At 36.8% G+C, this 23,114-nt stretch overlaps 1 long non-coding RNA gene across 7 annotated transcripts in view; it reads right to left on the reverse strand.

Annotated features, from left to right (window-relative positions):
• Positions 1–1,176: 1,176 nt before the first annotated feature.
• The window catches only part of LOC307179901, a 552,143-nt gene continuing 530,205 nt past the window's right edge, over positions 1,177–23,114 (reverse strand). For all 7 annotated transcript variants that reach the window (XR_013825591.1, XR_013825592.1, XR_013825593.1 and 4 more), the window contains one exon: positions 1,177–1,474. This is a non-coding gene — a long non-coding RNA (uncharacterized lncRNA). The remainder of the gene's footprint in view (positions 1,475–23,114) is intronic.

A 23,114-nucleotide genomic window follows, 5' to 3' on the forward strand; every position in this document is an offset into this window, starting at 1 on the left:
ATTTGTTTGAATTAACTGTCCCTCAACACCTGTTTTGCCCTGGAATGTTGTGCTTCAGGTTTTACTTAGCTTCATGTGAATACTATCAGTCTCTGATAATAGTAGTAATTGCAACTAATATTTATTAAGCTCATATTATCATACTGAATCCTGCTTCTAACACTGTGTCGTAGGAACTATTATTACCTCATTTTCACACAGGGAAATGGAGGCTTATAAAGCTTAAATCACTTCTCCAGTGTCACGGACCGTCAAGTGACAAAGTAGGAATTTGAAGACAGGTCTATATAACCTGAGAGCCTCATTCTCTTAACAAATATTAATGCTTAATCTAGTTATTCCACCTTCTCACCTGTTCCTGCTTTCAGGTCTTAAAGCATCAACCCAGGTTGCAATCCTCTGCCTTCCACCATCTTTCTCTCCCCACTTATTTATGATTGACATTCAGAAGAATAGTTTTCAAAAACTTGACTAGGAGTCAAATAAGGGAATATGCAGTGCCTGGAGGAGGAAGTGGAATGTAGAAGGATTTTCTTCAATTCTTCTAATATGTTTCCAAGCTGAGGAAAGAGTACCAGGATAGTGGGGAGAGACTGAAGATATAGGAAGAGTATAATTGATGGGGCAAGTTACCTCTTCCTACAAAAATTATAATTCTGTGGTTCTGGGAATGACTAGAGAGTTCTTGTTTGAGCTGTTCCAATATGAAACCAGCTGCAGGCCCATTAGCATGGCATTTTGATGAAACAAATTTATAAGAAAAAATATACAAAGCAAGCTATTTAAAGATGGCTTATTTGAAATGATGCCAACATTAACTTAATAGCAATTTTAAATGGTAAAAAAGTGAAAGATTTTAAGGAGTTTTAGAACTATTATTGTACTTACTATATAATATATTGCTTTGCCAAAAATATTCTTGAAACTGAGCAATTTAAGAAGCTGTTTTGGAAACTAATGGCAAGGATTTTCTATTAAAAGTTTCATTTTCATTTTTTTCCATTAAAATCTCAAGTAAATACATAGCCAAACATAGAATATTACTTATCAGAAGACACATCTCACAGTATAATAAAACCTTAGATGAGACTTTGGCACACAAAGTGAATTTAATTCCATTATTGAGGATTCTTTCATTTCTTTCTTTAAAGTAAGATCTCAAATCTCATTCATTTAGTGAATAACATTCAACTGACAGCCACAAAGCTGTCCATTCACTAGAATAACAGATCAGATATTTTTCTTTGGTCTTTCAAATCAGTCAGATAGCTAGTTAACCTTTTAACCTCCTTTTTCTTTATTGAACAAAGCAAATCCAACAGCCATTCATGTCATATAGTGTCAGGAGTTATACCAGGAACTATTACCTTCTCCATATCTTTTGTTCCCTCCTCTTCATCTTTAACCAGTCAGCAGTTCACAATTGCATTTTCTTGCAAGCTAATGGTCCTGTCACACTCAAGGACTAGATTTTCTGGGGACAATAAAAATAAAAAGTAGCTTTAGATTATCTTTCAGGAAAAATAGAGCATACATAAATACAGTATTTTGCATATAATTTCAAGGGGATAAAAATCTATCTGCAGTTTATCCATGAATCTTCAATGAGTAATTTAAGAATTCTCTATAGCCCCTTTTATGTTGACAGTCCAGAATGAGAAAACAGAGGAAAAAAAGGAAGGCAATTAACAATGATAAAATAACATATTTCTGATAACTGAAGGATATGAGCTCCTAGAGTGAAAGGGGCAATTAATGTCAAGCAAAAGGAAGGAAAATGCCTGAAACTAGGAGACATCATCAAGAAATTTCAGGGTACTAAGGAAAAAGGGAAAACTGTAAAAGCTTCCTCTAGCAGTCAGTATGCTTTGAACCAGAGGAGAAAAATTCTCACTCAAACCTGCTTAAATAATAAGCAAACTAACTATCTTACTAAATAAAAGATTGAGGATTGTATAGAAGTAGAGTGGGTTCTAGTAATAGTATCAAAAGTTTGATTGAAGTCATGAAGGACCCCAGTTCCATCTGCCTCCTCCTTCTTCCTTCGAATCTCCCTAAATTTGGTTTCCTTAATTTTCACAAGATAGTTGACAGTAGCAATGAAGGCTACAAATTTTATAGTTCACATTCAGAAGGAGAGTGAGAACCCTCTCTACCAATATACTCTAAGTCCTTTCCTTCAGTTTGCTGAGGTTATTAATGTCACATGCCCATTTCTGGGCCTATATTGGCAGACAGAGAATACCATTTGCTGATTGTCTTAAACTAACCAGGATACTCTTATGAAACTGGGGATGGGGTAAATACCTGAACAAATTTTGGGTGAATGATGTTGGATAGGCAGCAACATCTATTGCAATTTCAGGTGAAAAAAGAGGTAACATTAGAGGGTGAGGAGTCTGAATGGTTTTGGATTTCTCAACAAGAACAGTGAAAGATAAAACAGACTAGAAAAATACTTTGAAAATGGTTAAAAATAATTTATCGTGTAAAATTCTATCGTCATTCTATCTTGGTTGAAAAAGCTATGATACAATATATAATTTTTCAATATTTGAAGTCTGAAAAGTTTATCTCCTAGGTATTATTTTCAGAAAAATTTTAAAGAATGAACTCCACCAAAGTAAAAGGTACACCAAGAATGAGGGAGAAATGAGATTCAAGAAACAGTGAATCCATATCAAAATATCAAAGGCATTTTTACAGAACTAGAACAAAGAATTTCAAAATTTGTATGGGAACAAAAAAGTCCCCAAATAGCTAAAACAATCTTGAGAAAGAAAAACAGAGCTGGAGGAATCATGCAGCCCAACTTCAGACTATACTACAAAGCTACAGTAAACAAAACAGTATGGTATTGGCACAAAACCAGAAATATAGATCAATGGAACAGGAGAGAAAGCCCAGAAATAAACCCATGCACCTATGGTCACCTAATCTATGACAAAGGAGGCAAGAATATACAGTGGAGAAAAGAGAGTCTCTTCAATGACTGTTGCTGGGAAAACTGAACAGCTACAAGTAAAAGAATGAACTTAGAACATTCTCTAATACCATATACAAAAATAAACAAAATGGATTAAAGACCTAAATGGGAGACCAGATACTGTTAAAACTCCTAGAGGAAAACATAGGCAGAATACTCTTTGACATAAATCGCAGCAGTATTTTTTTGGATTCATCTCCTAGATAATGGAAATAAAAGCAAAAATAAACAAATGGGAGATAATTAAACTTAAAAGCTTTTGCACATCAAAGGAAACCATAAACAAAATGAAAAGACAACCTATAGAATGGGAGAAAATATTTGCAAATGATGCAACTGACAAGGGGTTCATATCTAAAATATACAAACAGCACATGCAACTCAATATCCAAAAACCATACAACCCAATCAAAAAATGGGCAGAAGACCTAAATAGAAATTTCTGCAAAGAAGACATACAGATGGCCAACAGGCACATGAAAAGATGCTCAGCATCACGAATTAATAGAGAAATGTAAATGAAAACTACAGTGAGGTATCACCTCACAATGGTCAGAATGGCCATCATCAAAAAATCTACAAATAACAAATGCTGAAGAGAGTTTGGAGAAAAGGGAACCCTCTTACACTGTTGGTGGGAATGTACATTGGTGCAGCCACTATGGAAAACAGTACGGAGCTTCCTTAAAAAATTAAAACTACCCTATGACCAGCATATATCGGGAGAAAACCATAATTCAAAAAAAATACATGCACCCCAATGCTCATAGCAGCACTGTTTACAATAGCAAAGACACGGAAGCAACCTAAATGTCCATTGACAGATGAATGGGTAAAGATGTGGTACAGATATACAATGGAATATTAGTCATAAAAAGAATGAAATAATGCCATTTGCAGCAATATGGATGGATCTAGAGATTATCATACTAAGTGAAGTAAGTCAAAGACAAATATATGATATCACTTATATGTAGAATCTAAAAAAATGATACAAATGAACTTATATACAAAACAGAAATAAACTCATAGACATAAAAAACAAACTTATGATTACCAAAAGGAAAAGGCAGGGAGGGATAATTTAGGAATTTGGGAGTAACACATACATACTACTATACATAAAATAGATAACCAACAAGGTCCTACTGTATAGCACAGGGAACTATACTCAATATCTTGTAATAACCTGTATGGGAAAAAGAATCTGAAAAAGAATAGATATATGTATATGTATAACTGAATCACTTTGCTATACACCTGAAACTAACATAACATTGTAAATCAACTACACTTCAATAAAGAGTTTGTTTTGGGGAAAAAGTAAGAAACAGTGAATTCATATTGGACAGACCCAAAAGAAGCTTCCAGAACGACAAATGTGCAATAGGCCTAAAGAGTAACCAGTCCAAATTAGAAGAGGAGACTCTCAGGCCCCCAAAAGGAAGACTCTAGGAAAATAAGAGGAATAAAAATTTGCTGGATGAAATTTATCTTATGGAAGAGGAATCTAGAGATTTTACGTTGCATAAAGAAAGAGTAAAAAGCATATGCATAAGTAAGAAAAAATGAAGACAGAAATTCTTACCTCCGGGAAAAATGGAAAGTTGTATAAAAGAGGAAATACAGTCACAGTACATTACCTGGTTCTGCAGGGAATACATTTTATGGAATGACAAATAATAAACATATTACTGGTGTCTCTGAGTGAGACCAATAAATAGCTCCTTCTCTTTCCTACCTGGAGTATGAGAAAATTGAGAAAGACCAGCAGATTGGAGGCCAGAATATCACTATTACTACTTGTAGATGCGGAAGATATAGCTTAGTGAAGAGCAAAATGACCCTCCTAACTAAATCACAGGCAAGCTTGCCCACCCACCCATAGCAACTCATAGCAAATGCCATCAAACAAAAACTTGTTTACATAGTAATTTTACACTATGACAAACGAACCCAGTAGATCAATGAAGTACTGATGTTAATTTATTAAAGGAAAATGTCAATATCAGTGATGAAGACATTAATTAGTTATTTATATTTTTATATAACTGTATATAAATATAATACTGGTTTTATTTTGTTTTTGGTTTGCCAATTTTGAATACTCTTGTGTTTGATTTTGAATGCTGGAGAGCTAGAGCAGGACAGTGGTTGGTGAATATTTCCTGACTCTCCTGTGGGAAGGAAAACCTGAGGGTTTACAGGAGGAAGAAACAGCAAGGCCAGGCCTCAAAGAGGAAAGAGAGAGAGGTGAAAATGCAGTATGTCTAGAGCTAGATACCATGTACCTGTTCTAACTGATGAGCTTTCACCTCAGAGATTCTAATTGGAGAGATAAGACACGTTGTTTATTTTGTTCATCTTGACGGCTGACACAGGCTCTGTGATTGATTCAGCTGTTACTACTGGTATTGCTTGTAAATGCAGCAAAATCTCATTAATTTTGATCTAACTGATTTCTGTATTTACAAAACTAAAACTGTGAGGCTTTGGCCGGGAAAAGAACATTGGCAGTGCTCAAGTGGCAGTGCTTGATTATTAGTAGATATCAGGAGAGACCCATCGGTCAGCACCATTCAGTCTTGCTGTGTGTGGCAATGTCTACATGCTATGCAGAATCCCGTCCTGCACTCCCATCCTACACTGTGAGAGAGAGAGAGAGAGAGAAGAGGAAGAGAGAGAGAGAGAAGAGGAAGAAAGAGAGAGAAAATAGATATGATTGAAATAAACCATAAGCAGCTTTGGTGATAACTACATACAGTATTGTGACAGAAAAAAAGAAAAGTGAGGTCTTAAAAAAGGTAGAAGTTCTGGGCTTCCCTGGTGGCGTGGTGGTTGAGAGTCCGCCTGCCTATGCAGGGGACACGGGTTCGTGCCGGGTCTGGGAAGATCCCACATGCCGCGGAGCGGCTGGGCCCGTGAGCCATGGCCGCTGAGCCTGCGCATCTGGAGCCTGTGCTCCGCAACGGGAGAGGCCACAACAGTGAGAGGCCCGCGTACCGCAAAAAAAAAAAAAAAAAAAAAAAAAAGGTAGAAGTTCTCTTTACAGAATTTTATGGTATATTTACTAAAAAAAACAACAAAATATACAATTACTCCATATATTTTACATTTGAAAATGCCTATAGAGAAGCACCTTTGAAGAAATCTGTCCTTAACTAACTGCAACCCTCTTTTTTTCTTCTCTCTGATGTGGCCTCTGGAAGCTTTTACAGATGATCTTGGCCCATGAAGGCAGAAGATGGCAAGGCAAAATGGCTTTCCTTTACTCCTTTGGGAGTACTGAGGTATTCCCAAACTCTGAAAACTCATGGGTTCTATGGCAGAGTCTATTTCCATTCAAGTTAATTGAAGAAACTTTTGATGCTATTTGCCTTTTCTAGTTACAGAATATTCACTGAATCCAGTGCTAGACATTAAAGTGTTTTATTTTCAATATCCTAGTTTATTAGTTAATTCAATAAGTATTTACTACTCTCCTGTTATGTGTCAGGCACAGTTCTAGGCACAGTGAACACAGAAATGAAAAAAGCAAAGTCCTTGCCTTCCTGGAGTTTACATTTCAACCAGAGAACCTGATGAGAAAAGGAGTGTTCAATACCCTCTACCAGTCTTTTGTTTCATAATTTGCTGGTCATTTATTATGACTCAGTCCAGTTCCATGTTTTCTAACAGCATTTTCAGATATAATTTACATACCATACAATTCACCCATTTAAAGTGTACCATTCAATGGATTTTAGTATATGTACAGAGTTGTGTAACAATCATTACAGTCAACTTAAAAACATTTTCATCATCCTGAAATGAAACCTCATACACTTTATCAGTCATCCATCTACCTCCCTCCATAATCCCAGTCCTAGGCAACCACTCATTATTTTCTGTCTCTATGGATTTGTCTATTAGGACCATTTCATATAAATGGAATTATACAATGTGTGCTTCTTTCACTTAGCATGATGTTTTCTAGGTTCATCCATATTGTAGCATGTATCAGTACTTCATTCCTTTTTAAAGCTGAATTATATTCCATTATATAGATAGAACACAGTTTATTGGTCCATTCACCAACTGCTGGACAGTTAAGCTCTTTCCACTTTTTGGCTATTAACGAATAATGCTGCTACGAACACTCATGTTTACATATTGTATAGACATACATTTTTATTTCTCTTGGGTATACAGAGTAGAATGCTGGGTCATACAGCAACTCTATGTTTAACTTTTTGGGGAACTGCCAGAATCCAGTCCCACTTGAAATTCCAATCATATATCCTTTTCAAATATCCTCCTTTCTCCCAGGACCGACTAAACTATGGCTCTGTTAACTTGGAGTCAAGGAGAGAAATATCTCCAGGCTTGTTCTGGTTCAGTCTAATGTCAGAGGCCCTGATAAGGGCCAAGGATTCCTGTGCCCCAGGTTTCCCACCCTCCATGTTGCCTGAAGCCACAGTAACCACTGGGGTCTTTGGAGGTCACTGAGGGCTCAAGGGCCTGGAATGAGGGGTGCCCCCATTTTCTTCATCCCTGAAAACAGCCCTACTATAGCTCTTCACAGTTCCCCCCAAGGCATGGGATACTCCAGTGAACCTCCCCCTTCAGAAGTTTCAGGAAAGAAGCAAGTACTAATCTCTACATATGGGCACTCTCAAACTTCAAGGATGTGTATCCAGCAACCTCTTCTTCTCTCCAAGAACAAGAGAAGAAGAGGGCTGTATACAAAACAATCTCAAGAAGGAAGAACAGAGCTGGAGGAATTACACTCCCTGACTTCAGACTATACTACAAAGCTACAGTAATCATGGTTTTGGCACAAACAGACACATAGAAAAATGGGACAGAATTGGGATTTCCGTGGTGGTGCAGTGGTTAAGAATCCACCTGCCAATGCAGGGGACACGGGTTCGAGCCCTGGTCCAGGAAGATCTCACATGCTGCAGAGCAACTAAACCCGTGAGCCACAACTGCTGACCCTGCGCTCTGGAGCCAGCAAGCCACAACTACTGAGCCTGCGTGCCACAGCTACTGAAGCTCACATGCGTAGAGTCCATGGTATGCAACAAGAGAAACCACTGCAATGAGGAGCCCGCGCACCGCAATGAAGAGCAGCCCCCACTCGCTGCAACTAGAGAAAGCCCGCATGCAGCAATGAAGACCCAATCCAGCCATAAATAAATAAATAAATAAATAAATAGATAGAAAGAAAGAAAGAAAGAAGTAAAATAAAAGAAAAATGGGACAGAATAGATCATCCAGAAATGAACCCATGCACTCATGGTCAATTAATCTACCACAAAGCAGGCAAGAATATACAATGGAGAGAAGACAGTCTCTTCAGTAAGTAGTTCTGGGAAAACTGGACAGCTGTATGTAAAAGAATGAAATTAGAACATTATCCAACACAATACACAAAAATAAATTGAAAATGGGATAAAGACCTAAATGGAAGACCAGATACTATAAAACCCCTAGAGGAAAACATAGGCAGAACACTCTTTGACACAAATCGCAGCAATATTTTTTTGGATCTGTTTCCTAAAGTAAAGGAAATAAAGCAAAAATAAACAAATGATACCTAATTAAACTTAAAAGCTTTTGCACAGCAAAGGAAACCATCAACAAAACAAAAAGGCAACCTACTGAATGGGAGAAAATATTTGCAAATGATATTACTGATATGGGATTAATATCCAACATATATGAACAACTCATACAACTCAACAGCAAACAACCTGATTAAAAGTTGGGCAGAAGAACTGAACAGACATTTTTCCAAAGAGGAAATGCAGATGGCCAACAGGCACATGAAAAGATGCTTAACATCACTAATCATCGGGGAAATGCAAATCAAAACTACAGTGAGATGTCCCCTCACACCTGTCAGAATGGATATCATCAAAAAGACCACAAATAAAACTGGACAGCTACATGTAAAAGAATGAAATTAGAACACTCCCTAACACCATACACAAAAATAAACTCAAAATGGATTAAAGACCTAAATGTAAGGCCAGACAGTATAAAACTCTTAGAGGAAAACATAGACAGAACACTCTATGGCATAAATAACAGCAATATCCTTTTTTGGCCCACCTCCTAGAGAAATGGAAATAAGAACAAAAATAAACAAATGGGACCTAATGAAACTTCAAAGCTTTTGCACAGCAAAGGAAACCATAAACACGGTGAAAAGACAACCCACAGAATGGGAGAAAAATATTTGCAAACAAAGATACTGACAAAGGATTAATCTCCAAAATATACAAGCAGCTCATGCAGCTCAATATCAAAAAAAAACAACCCACTCCAAAGATGGGCAGAATACCTAAATAGATATTTCTCCAAAGAAGATACACAGATTGCCAACAAACACATGAAAGAATGCTCAACATCACTAATCATTAGAGAAATGCAAATCAAAACTACAATGAGGTATCACCACACAGCAGTCAGAATGGCCATCATCAAAAAATCTAGAAACAATAAATGCTGGAGAGGGTGTGGAGAAAAGGGAACCCTCTTGCACTGTTGGTGGGAATGTAAATTGATACAGCCACTATGGAGAACAGTATGGAGGTTCCTTAAAAAACTAAAAATAGAACTAAGTATCATACGACCCAGCAATCCCACTACTGGGCATATACCCTGAGAAAACCATAAATCGAAAAGAATCATGTAACACAATGTTCATTGCAGCTCTATTTTCAATAGCCAGGACATGGAAGCAACCTAAGTGTCCATCGACAGATGAATGGGTAAAGAAGATGTGGCACATATATACAATGGAATATTACTCAGCCATAAAAAGAAACGAAATTGAGTTATTATTTGTAGTGAGGTGGATGGACCTAGAGTCTGTCATACAGAGTGAAGTAAGTCAGAAAGAGAAAAATACTGTAAGCTAACACATATATATGGAATCTAAAAAAAAAAAAAAAACTGAAGAAGAAACTACGGGCAGGACAGGAATAAAGACGTAGAGAATGGACTTGAGGACAAGGGGAGGGGGAAGGGTAAGCTGGGATGAACTGAGAGAGTGGCATGGACATATATACACTACCAAATGTAAAATAGATGGCTAATGGGAAGCAGCCACATAGAACAGGGAGATCAGCTCGGTGCTTTGTGTTCACCTAGAGGGGTGGGATAGGGAGGGAGGGAGGGAGGGAGACACAAGAGGGAGGAGATATGGGGATATATGTATACATATAGCTGATTAACTTTGTTATACAGCAGAAACTAACACACCATTGTAAAGCAATTATACTCCAATAAAGATGTTAAAAAAAAAGCATGAAATTTTGCCATTTGCAGCAACATGGATGGACTTGGAGGGTATTATGCTAGGTCAAATAAGTTAGAGAAAGACAAATACTGTATGATATCTCTTATATGTGGAATCTAAAAAATACAACAAACTAGTGAATATAACAAAAAGCACCAGATATAGAGAAGTAGACACAGATATAGAGAAGAAACTAGTGGTTACCAGTCCGGGGAGGGGAGGAGCAAGCTAGGGGTAGGGGATTAACAGCTACAAACTATTGGGTGTAAGACAGGCTACAGGGATGTATTGTACAACATGGAAAATACAGCCAATAGTTTGTAATTAACTGTAAATGGAGTGTAACCTTTAAAAATTTTATAAAATACTAGAAGGAAAAAAAGTCTCACACTTTTACCAATCTTTTCAGAGAGATAAAGTTAGTTTTATCCTCACTTTACTAATAAAACCTATCTGAGGAGCAGAGAGGACAAATGTTTTTGTCCAAGGGCAAATTCCAAGGAGGTAGAATCTGACTCACTGTAATGTGATGGGCAGTTCCTGTAACCGTAATAACCACACTGTACAGTCAAGTATTCGGCCTACTCTTCTCTGGTGTTTCTCTAGCGTTGTGAAGTTTCTCTCTGTGCAGCTCATTCCTCTCCAATACTCTACTTACAAATTCTAGCCACTTTGGATTCCTCAATCCCTGACAGCTGTCTCAACTCAGCAAAGCCCCAGGACTCTGCTTGGTTTCCCTCTTCTGCACTGCGACCTTGAACATGCCTTTAGGAGACAGGGTGTGCGAACCATAGGGCTCATCTTGTTTGATTTCCCTTTCTCAGAAATCACAGTCCTGCACTACCAGTTGTGCAATGTCTTAAAATCACTTATTCATATATTTTTCTCTGGTTTTCCAGTTTTTATGACAGAAGGGCAATGCCTATATCAATTAGCACTTCATGGATGGAAGTGTAAATTCTGGCATCCTATACTTTTTAAAAAATCCTACTTTAGATTTTATAGATTTTTTTCTTACATGACATTGCTAATTTGCGGATATGTTTTTTTTTCTGTAATTCATGTTACTAGTGAATACTAGCATTTATTACAATAAATGTATGGACATAGTGAGAATTATGTAAAATTTAACTTTTGGTATATTTACTCAACATTATTTGCATTTTCACACAATATAAATGTTTTCATAAAGATTATGTTATGTATACACTGATGTGTATAAAATTGATGGCTAATAAGAACCTGCAGTATAAAAAAATAAACAACAAGAAAACAACTAATGCTAAACTTTCTTTGGGTTATTTGTATGGAAATATGTTAAGATAAATGTTTCAGACATTACATGAAATTTCTAAAAATCTTATATGTTCTGGTATAATGTTATAAGTCATAATTCTAGTTATTACTTTAAAATGTGTATCCCAGAAATAACTAAATTTCCTTGTCAATTGCATTATTATGAACTTTCACCAAATCTTTTAACCGTGGTCATTTTTAAGTCTTTTGTCATTTACAGACAGTTCTGGGTGTACTCTGATGCTTTTGCAAAAATGTTCCTATAAAAGGGTTTCATCTTCAAGGAATTCATGGAAAAAACTCTGACAAGTACAGGTTTCTGGTAACTGAATATACTGCTGAACTGAATGAATAAGCATTTTCAGAACTCTAAGGGAAAACTGATGAATTCATAAAAGTGCCAACAAAAGATCAAGATGAAAAAAAATTAATTACATGGGACTGAGTGAACTGATGAGGATGATTATAATTTTTGTGACTTTCTGTTTGAATAAAAAAAAATCCCACAAGGACTCAGGGGCAAAAAATATACAAATCAGTTTTCACTGCAAAGTAAAGGAGCTGTTACAGTGGAGGATTGCTGGACTGAATGTCAGTATTATGACATAGTATGAGTGTGTTTCGTGTTTGCTAATTGCAACATTGTTGCTTTTGTTGTGGTCATCCATTTACAATGCTTGGTGTCAGTTGATTTATCTCTGGTAAAAATAAAATACAGTGTGTGTGTGTGAGTTGTGGAAAAAAAAAAAGCTGCAAAGTGCTCCACGTGCCTGTCTCTGACAGTGCCCCATGCCTTCTTCTCTGGGCTGTAAAGGTGGATGAATCAGCTCTTAGCATCAATCATTAAGAAACAATTAATGAAAGTGCTCATATATGATTAATGCTTTCTAAATAACATTCAACCAACACAGACTACCTCCATAACCTCTTGTTACGAATATCTGGTTCAAATATTATAGTGGTAGAATGTTATTCTTCACCACTAATATAAGCACATTCCCTCCTAGGGAATATAAAGCAATGAAATAAAAACTGCATTAGGTGCCTGTCACTAGTAGGCATTCAAATATCTATTCAAAGAATAAAAAAGGAACACTGGTACCAGTCCAGCCCTATGAAAAGCTGACCATTGAAATTTATCACACTTTCCATATGCATCCATTTTCTCATCTTAAGATGGAGAAAATAAAGTCTGCCATCATCTTCGTCTCTCAGAGGTGTCATGAAATTGAGATCATATATGAAGTATTTTATCTCAATATATAGATTTAAGCTATTGCTTTTTTCTTTTCTATTATGGTTTATTACAAGATATTGAATATAGTTTCCTGTGCTATACAGTAGGTCCTTGTTTATCTATTGTGTATATAGTAGTTTGTATCTGTTAATCCCAAACCCCTAATTTATCCCCCCTCCTTTCCCCTTTGGTAACTATAAGTTTGTTTTCAATGTCTGTGAGTCTGTTTCTGTTTTGTAAATAAGTTCATTTGTATCATATTTTAGATTCCACATATAAGTGATATCAAATGATATTTGTCTTTTTTTGAATTCATTCACTTAGTATAGTAATCTCGAGGTCCATCCATGTTGCTGCAAATGGTATTATTTCATTCTTTTTTATGGCTGAGTAATATTCCATTGTATATATGTACCACATCTTCTTTGTCCATTCCTCTGTTGATGGACATTTAGATTGCTTCCATGTCTTGACAACTGTAAACAGTGTTGCTGTGAACTTTGGGGTGCATGTATCTTTTCAAATTAGAGTTTTCTCTGAATATATGCCCAGGAGTGAGATTGCTAGATTATATGGTAACTCTTATTTTTAATTTTTTGAGGAACCTCATACTGTTTTCCATAGTGGCTGCACCAATTTACATTCCCACCAACAGCGTAGGAGGGTTCCTTTTCCTAAGATATTATTTATATATGTATTTTCCATTAAGGCCCATAGGTAAGGTGAGTTATCATCAGTGTGTTACACAGGGCATCAATGGAAATGGGAGCTGGCAGTGCTCATGTCTTGGAGTTAAGCAGGGGCACCAAGGCCAGGTAGGCAGTAGGTAAGGCAGGGAAGTGTGTGGGGGAAGCCTGAGAAGGAACAGCTGGAGGGAAGCAGCATTCAGAGCTCAGGAGGTCTCACCAAGTGAATGGGAACTAGTCAGCGCTGGGAAGAGGGTAGAAGGCAAAGGATGCATCAGAGGTCGGCCACAGCCGGCAGGAGACTGGCAATCAGTGAGCACGAGCTAGTCCTGTTACAGGAGTTAGTTGCACTTGCCCTGATTTACCATGTCTGTGCCAGAATTCCATTGAGCTTTGCCCTGTAAGGTTTTGCTGACACGTGGAGCTGAAGGTTGAAGTCAAGAGAGAAGTGGTCACCATCCAATCAGCCCATGTTGCTTGTAGCTGTTGCCATGTTATAGGTGTGTGTTCATGACCCCATCTGCTGCTAACAGTGAGTCATTCTTGCAAATAAAATAAATATCAATACATTTACATGCATCATATACCTTATACAAATTCTGTGAGTGGTGTTACAAAAAATAACAGATTTGGGAAGCAAAACAAATGCTTAAGTTAGCAATTTCTTCATGTGATTCTGGTAGTGCTGTTAACCTTGCGGGGAGATATGACTGTTACTTATTCAAATACTATCTACTAATGTTCACCCACGTTTATTCAGTGTTTGGGTATCCACCATAGACTGTAGTTCTCTGTAATACCACTAAACGTAATATTTATTAATTATTAAATAAATTTGTTTCCTATATCCATAATCGTGAATAAAGAGTAGGAAGAATGTTGGCAGTATTTAAAGGAAAAAAAAAGATTATGTTAAAGGTTGATAACAGCCAATCATATGTCTGTATACAAGTTTCTGAAATATGTGACTATTGAAGGCCATATTTGATGCTATTTATATTCTAGGTTCTCTGCTTACTAGTAGAGCCAATTTAAGCATCTTTGCTAGTCTGTTTCCTAATCTCAAAAATAAAGACAATATTATCCTTTATAGGATCACTGTGTAGATCAAATAAGATAATGCATGTAAAGCAAGGATTACCATAGAACTAGCTATCCACAAAACTTAATTTTATTATTAATGTTCCCGATATATGTACAAAGCACTACATAGCTTTGGATAAATTAATTTCATTATTTTTTAATGAACATCTTTGTGCCTGAGGGAAGGGAGGTGAATTAAGTGAGATAGGGCCAAATCCATAAGAACTTTGTTTACCATATTGAAGAATTACTGGCTTGCTCATGAGGCTGAGTTATTTTTCATATATCCATATACATCAATCTGATACTGTTCAGAAGTACATTTAACCTTTAAATTAATTTGCAGAAAAACCAAATGTACATCAGCTTATTAACGGACATCTTTTCAGGCTAACAAATTCTCATCTAGTAACATAAAATGTGGTTTTTAACATCTTTATTGGAGTGTAATTGCTTTACAATGTTGTGTTACTTTCTGCTGTATAACAAAGTTAATCAGCTATATGTATACCTATATCCCCATATCCCCTCCCTCTTGTGTCTCCCTCCCTCCCACCCTCCCTATCCCACACCTCTAGGTGGTTACAAAGCACTGAGCTGATCTCCCTGTTCTATGCGGCTGCTTCCCACTAGCTATCTAGTTTATGTTTGGTAGTGTATATATGTCCATGCCACTCTCTCAGTTCGTGCCAGCTTACCCTTCCACCTCCTCTGTCCTCAAGTCCATTCTCTACATCTGCATCTTTATTCCTGTCCTGGCCCTAGATTCTTCAGGACCATATATATATATATATATATATATACACACACACATATTTTTAGATTCCTATATATGTGTTAGCATACGGTATTTGTTTTTCTCTTTCGAACTTACTTCACTGTGTATGACAGATTCTAGGTCCATCCACATCACTACAAATAACTCAATTTCGTTTGTATTTATGGCTGAGTAATATTCCATTATATATTTGCCATATCTTCTTTACCCATTCATCTGTTGATGGACACTTAGGTTGCTTCCATGTCCTGGCTATTGAAAATAGAGCTGCAATGAACATTGTGTTACATGACTCTTTTTGACTTATGGCCTTCTCAGGGTATATGCCCTGTAGTGGGATTGTTGGGTCGTATGACAGTTCTACTTTTAGGTTTTTAAGGAACCTCCATACTGTTCTCCATAGTGGCTGTATCAATTTACATTCCCACCAGCAGTGCAAGAGGGTTCCCTTTTCTCTACACCCTCTCCAGCATTTATTGTTTGTAGATTTTTGGATGAGGGCCATTCTGACTGGAATGAGGTGATACCTCATTGTAGTTTTGACTTGCATTTCTCTAATGATTAGGGATGTTGAGCATCCTTTCATGTGTTTGTTGGCAGTCTGTATATCTTCTTTGGAGAAATGTCGATTTAGGTCTTCTGCCCATCTTTGGAGTGGGTTGTTTGATTTCTTGCTATTGAGCTGCATGAGCTGCTTGTAAATTTTGGAGATTAGTCCTTTGTCAGTTGCTTCATTTCCAAATATTTTCTCCAATTCTGAGGGTTGGCTTTACATCTTGTTTACGGTTTCCTTTGCTATGCAAAAGCTTTTAAATTTCATTATTTCCCATTTGTTTATTTTTGTCCTTATTTCCATTCTCTAGGAGGTGGGTCAAAAAGGATCTTGCTGTGATTTATATGATAGGGAGTTCTGCCTATGTTTTCCTCTAAGAGTTTTATAGTGGCTAGCCTTACATTTAGGTCTTTAATCCATTTGAGTTTATTTTTGTGTATGGTGTTAGGGAGTGTTCTAATTTCATTCTTTTACATGTAGCTGTCCAGTTTTCCCAGCACCACTTTTTGAAGGGGCTGTCTTTTCTCCATTTTATATTCTTGCCTCCTTTATCAAAAATAAGGTGACAATATATGTGTGGGTTTATCTCTGGGCTTTCTCTCCTGTTCCATTGATCTGTATTTCTGTTTTTGTGCCAGTACCATACTGTCTTGATTACTGTAGCTTTGTAGTATAGTCTGAAGTCAGGGAGTCTGATTTCTCCAGCTCCGTTTTTTTCCCTCAAGACTGCTTTGGCTATTTGGGGTCTTTTGTGTTTCCACAGAAATTGTGAAATTTTTTGTTCTCCTTCTGTGAAAAACGCCATGGGTACTTTGATAGGGATTGCATTGAACCTGTACATTGCTCTGGGTAGTATCGTCATTTTCACAATGTTGATTCTTCCAATCCAAGAACATGGTATATCTCTCCATCTGTTTGCATCATCTTTAATTGCTTTCATCAGTGTCTTATAGTTTTCTGCATACAGGTCTTTTGTCTGCATAGGTAGGTTTATCCCTATATATTTTCTCCTTTTTGTTGTAATGGTAAATGGGAGTGTTTCCTTAATTTCTCAGATTTTTCAGATTTTTCAACATTAGTGTATAGGAATGCAAGAGATTTGTGTGCATTAATTTTGTATGCTACTACTTTACCAAATTCATTGATTAGCTCTAGAAGTTTTCTGGTAGCATCTTTAGGATTCTCTAAGGTATAGTATCATGTCACCTGCAAACAGTGACAGCTTTACTTCTTTTCTGATTTGGATTACTTAAATTTCTTTTTTTTTCTCTGAATGCTGTGTGCTTCCAAAACTATGTCGAATAATAATGGAGAGAGTGGACAACCCTGTCTTGTTCCTTATGTTAGAGGAAATTCTTTCAGTTTTTCACCATTGAGAATGATATTGGCTGTGGGTTTGTCATATATGGCATTTATTAAGTTGAGGTAAGTTCCCTCTATGCCTACTTTCTGGAGTGTTTTTTATCATAATTGGGCATTGAATTTTGTCGAAAGCTTTTTCTGCATCTATTGAGATGATCATATGGTTTTTCTCCTTCAATTTGTTAATATGGTGTATCACATTGATTGATTTGCATATATTGAAGAATCCTTGCATCCCTGGGATAAAACCCACTTGACCATGGTGTATGATCCTTTTAATGTGCTGTTGGTTTCTGTTTGCTAGTATTTTGTTGAGGATTTTTGCATCTGTGTTCATCAGTGATATTGACCTGTAGTTTTCTTTCTTTGTGACATCTTTGTCTGGTTTTGGTATCAGGGTGACGGTGGCCGTGTAGAATGAGTTTGGGAGTGTTCCTCCCTCTGCTATATTTTGGAAGAGTTTGAGAAGGATAGGTGTTAGCTCTTCTCCAAATGTTTGCTAGAATTCGCCCGTGAAGCCATCTGGTTCTGCGCTTTTGTTTGTTGGAAGAGTTTTAATCACAGTCTCAATTTCTGTGCTTGTGATTGGTCTGTTTATATTTTATGTTTCTTCTGGGTTCAGTCTTGGAAGGTTGTGCTTTTCTAAGTATTTGTCTGTTTCCTCCAGGTTGTCCATTTTATTGGCATAGAGTTGCTTGTAGTAATCTCTCATGATCCTTTATATTTCTGTAGTATCAGTGGTTACTTCTCCTTTTTTATTTCTAATTTTATTGATTTGCGTCTTCTCCTTTTTTTTCTTTATGAGTCTGGCTAATGGTTGATCAATTTTGTTTATCTTGTCAAAGAACCACCTTTTAGTTTTTTTGATCTTTGCTGTTGTTTCCTTCATTTATTTTTCATTTGTTTCTGAGCTGATTTTTATGATTTCTTTCCTTCTGCTAACTTTGGGGATGTTGGCACTTCTTTCTCTAACTGATGTAGGTGTAAGGTTAGTTTGTTTATCTGAGTTGTTTCTTGTTTCTTGAGGTAGGATTGTACTGCTATAAACTTCCCTCTTAGAACTGCTTTTGCTGCATCCCACAGGTTTTGGGTCATTGTGTTTTCGTTGTCATTTGTTTCTAGGTAGTTTTTGATTTCCTCTTTGATTTCTTCAGTGATCTCTTGGTTATTTAGTAGTGTATTGTTTAGCCTCCATGTGTATTTTTTACAGATTATTTTCCTGTAATTGATACCTATTCTCATAGCGTTGTGGTCAGAAAAGGTACTTGATACAATTTCAATTTTCTTAAATTTACCAAGGCTTGATTTGTGACCCAAGATATGATCTATCCTGGAGAATGTTCCATGAGCACTTGAGTAGAAAGTGTATTCTGTTGTTTTTGGATGGAATGCCCTATGAATATCAATTAATTCCATCTTATTTAATGTAACATTTAAAGCTTGTGTTTCCTTATTTATTTTCTGTTTGGATGATCTGTCTATTGGTGAAAGTGGGTTGTTAAAGTCCCCTAGCATGATTGTGTTACTGTCGATTTCCCCTTTTATGGCTGTTAGCATTTGCCTTATGTATTGAGGTGCTCCTATGTTGGGTGCATATATATTTACAATTGTTATATCTTCTTCTTGGATTGATCCCTTGATCATTATGTAGTGTCCTTCCTTGTCTCTTGTAATAGTCTTTATTTTAAAGTTTATTTTGTCTGATATGAGAATTGCTACTCCAGCTTTCTCTTGATTTCCATTTGCACGGCATATCTTTTTCCATTCCCTCCCTTTCAGTCTGTTTGTGTCCCTAGGTCTGAAGTGGGTCTCTTGTAGACAGCATATATAATGGTATTGTTTTTGGATCCATTTAGCCAGTCTGTGTCTTTTGGTTGGAGCATTTAATCCAGTTACATTTAAGGTAGTTATCGATATGTATGTTCCTATTACCATTTTCTTAATTGTTTTGGGTTTGTTATTGTAGGTCTTTTCCTTCTCTTGTGTTTCCTGCCTAGAGAAGTTCCTTTAGCATTTGTTATAAAGCTGAGGTGGTGGTGCTGAATTCTCTTAGCTTTTACTTGTCTGTAATGCCTTTAATTTCTCTGTCGAATCTGAATGAGATCCTTGCTGGGTACAGTCATCTTGGGTGTAGGTGTTTCCCTTTCATCACTTTAAATATGTCTTGCCACTCCCTCCTGGCTTGCAGAGTTTCTGCTGAGAGATCAGCTGTTAACCTTATGGGGATTCCCTTGTATGTTTTTTGCTGTTTTTCCCTTGCTGCTTTTAATATTTTTTCTTTGTATTATTTAATTTTTGATAGTTTGATTAAAATGTGTCTTGGCATGATTATCCTTGAATTTATCCTGTATGGGACTCTGTGCTTCCTGGACTTGATTGCCTATTTCCTTTCCCATATTAGGGAAGTTTTCAACTATAATCTCTTCAAAAAGTTTCTCAGTCCCTTTATTTTCCCTTTTTCTTCTGGGACCCCTATAATTCGAATGTTGGTGTGTTTAATGTTGTCCCAGAGGTCTCTGAGACTGTGCTCAATCCTTTTCATTCTTTTTCTTTATTCTGCTCTGTGGTAGTTATTTCCACTATTTTATCTTCCAGGTCACTTATCCGTTCTTCTGCCTCAATTATTTTGCTATTGATTCCTTCTAGAGAATTTTTAATTTCATTTATTGTGTTGTTCATCATTGCTTGTTTGCTCTTTAGTTCTTCTACATCCTTGTTAGATGTTTCTTGCCTTTATTCTATTTCCAAGATTTTGGATCATCTTTACTCTCATTACTCTGACTTGTTTTTCAGGTAGACTGCCTATTTCCTCTTCATTTGTTTGGTCTGATGGATTTCTGCCTTGCTCCTTCATCTGCTGTGTGTTTTTCTGTCTTCTCGTTTTGCTTAACTTACTGTGTTTGGGGTCTCCTTTTTGCAGGCTGCAGGTTCGTAGTTCCCGTTGTTTTTGGTGTCTGCCCCCAGTGGCTAAGGTTGGTTCAGTGGGTCATGGAGGCTTCCTGCTGGAGGGGACTGGTGCCTGTGTTTTGGTGGATGAGGCTGGATCTTGTCTTTCTGGTGGGAAGGACCGTGTCTGGTGTTGTGTTTTGGGGTGTCTGTGACCTTATTACGATTTTAGGCAGGCTCTCTGCTAATGGGTGGGATTGTGTTCCTGTCTTGCTAGTTGTTTGGCATAGGGTGTCCAGCACTGTGGCTTGCTGTTTGTTGAGTGAAGCTGGGTGCTGGTGTTGAGATGGAGATCTCTGGGAGAGCTTTCACCATTTGATATTACATGGAGCCAGGACATCTCTGGTGGACAAATGTCCTGAACTTGTCTCTCCCACCTCAGAGGCACAGGCCTGACACCCAGTCAGAGCACCAAGACCCTGTCAGCCACACACCATGTGTTCTTTTAAGAGCACTCTTAAGTAACGTCCTGATTGTGTGGGGTACAATGGTGAGGGTAAACAGCCGTGGCAGGGCAGCAGGGTGAGCAGCCATAGAATATTTTATAGTTTTATCTTCCTATATTCATATTTTTCTTCAAAATATTTTCGTTTTCTAAAACTTTCACATTTTCTCTTAATTCTTCTCTTCAGTAGTTTGTATATGCTGTTGATATTCTGAGTGGCTTATCTGTTTTGAAGTTGCATGTTGCTCTTTTACAGGGTGGCCATTGATATTTATATTTTTGTTTTACAACTAACCACTTTACTGATCTTTTTAGTTTCAATAGCTTGTTTGTTAATCCTATTTATTATTACAGGCAAACAAACATATCATTTATAAACACTGATAATTTCTTTTCTACCCTTCTAATAATTCTACCTTTGAACTCTGTTCCATTTCTTATTATTTTGTCTAATTCATTCTGAAATATATAAAGTAGTAATGACATGACTACCATTTTCTTCCTGGATTTAATAAGAATGCCACTAGCATTTCCTCAGTAAAGTCATACTGACTATTGGTTTGAGATATACTCTGATACCCATTTTATATAAGAAGTATTTTTGAATTAAACCCAAAAATGCAAATAGTATAAGAATGTATAACAGGGAAACTGAAAAACTCTGGTAATACCACCCCCAGAGAAAAATATTTCGGTGCAGACTATGCATATTTTGTGAAAATTGATTTTTAAGTTAATACTCTTGGAGATTTTTACCTATAACTACATATATATCTACTTCATTCTTTCAAATTTTTCTATATTATTACATTCTATGGATATAACAATACTTAGTGACCAGTTCATGGCTATTTTGGTTATTCGAATATTTAGTTATCACAAACAATGCTGCAATGAACACCCTTGTATATTTAGTTTTTACACGTGTATATAGTGCTTTTTTGGGGTACACTGAGGCAAAGAATGTGAATAGATTTTTAAGTTTGAGTAATGCAAATTTGTTAATAATTTTAAAAAGTAATACTTCTCAAATTCTGCATTTTCTAAGTCTTGTAGTGTTGAGGTTCCTTACCTACTCACTTAATTGAATTCATTGCTTCTGGTGGATATGAGACACTACCTTAAAAAAAAAACTATAGCTCAGCTAGTGGTTTAATGCAAATGGAGATAATATTCTTTTAACCATGATGTTTGTTTTTGAGAGAGAGAGAGAGATTATCAAAATCTGAAAACTTTCCTCTATATATGAAGAATAAACCTTGGATCTAAGCATAGAGGTTTACTATAAACTGTAGTGTAAAGAAGACAGAATATGACATAAGTTCCTATCGTACAAAAATGGGGAAAAAAAAACTTGCTGTGAGGAACGTGGCAAGAGCCAAAAAGGGAGGGACTCTGTTGAATATAGTGTATGTATCGTTGAAATAAATAGTGTTTAATGCCCCCGTCCCCTAAACCCTGGCCTTGTGTTTAAGTGGAAGTGGTAGGTGCATAGAGGGGGACAAAGTAGTATAATAATAATTTTTAAGAGACAGGGAAAAGCTGAAAGTATAAGTGTATGATTTTTTTTAAAAATCTTTTCCCCTCGGGAACTATGGAAGAAATAGCTTCACACCTTCCCAATACAAAGCTGGAGTGGCTGTAATAGAGGAGGAATGGTGATTTCATGTACTTAGTAAAATGAGGGTCTGGAAATGTCCCCTCCTCAATTTTCCCCCAGTTTTCACCAGACGTAAAAGAGGTCCAGAGGATCCCATGAGACAGACCCTGCATAGCAAGTAGAAGGTATGTAATAATTGAGTGTGTATGACTCTCTCTGGGATCAAGAGTCATGATCATGAGTGTACATTACAGAGGTTACAGGGTGGATATCCCAAAGCTGAAGTCTAGATGGAGGATACCAGTGAGTATCAGGATCAGCCACATCAACAAGAACCAAGATGGGAAGCCTAGTAAGCAAGAATTGGCTGATTTTCCTAGAAATCCTTGTACGTTTCTCTATCAAGAGAAAACCCCATGTTATATTAACTGCAGACACTGCAGCAGCAGATGAAGAAAAAAACAGAAAAAACCATATGCCTCAAACCAGAAGCAGTGAGCTCTATCTTAACCAGAGGTTAGTAGAGGAAGGTAACTCTTGATCCAGAAGTTCTCCTCTGGTGCTTCCATAATGCTATATAAATTTTCCCTTGTCCAGGTACCACTCACAGAAACAGGAAGAGGAAGTGGAATAAACCTGGAAAGTTTGACCATTTAACTACAAAGGACCTAAGCTCACCTGAAACAGTAGTTTTTAAACCTTGGGGGATGTTCAGTTACTTAGAATGTGTAAATTTAATGTATGTTCCCAGAGGCTGCCACTCCTGAGATGGCTTAAGAGTTCAGAGCAAGTAGCACATGAGTGGTCATGTGTAAATTGTTACCATGTTCAAAACGTATTTCCAGGGACTT

Source organism: Stenella coeruleoalba (genome assembly GCF_951394435.1).
Source record: "Stenella coeruleoalba genome assembly, chromosome: X".
NCBI classification, from domain to species: Eukaryota; Metazoa; Chordata; class Mammalia; order Artiodactyla; family Delphinidae; genus Stenella; species Stenella coeruleoalba.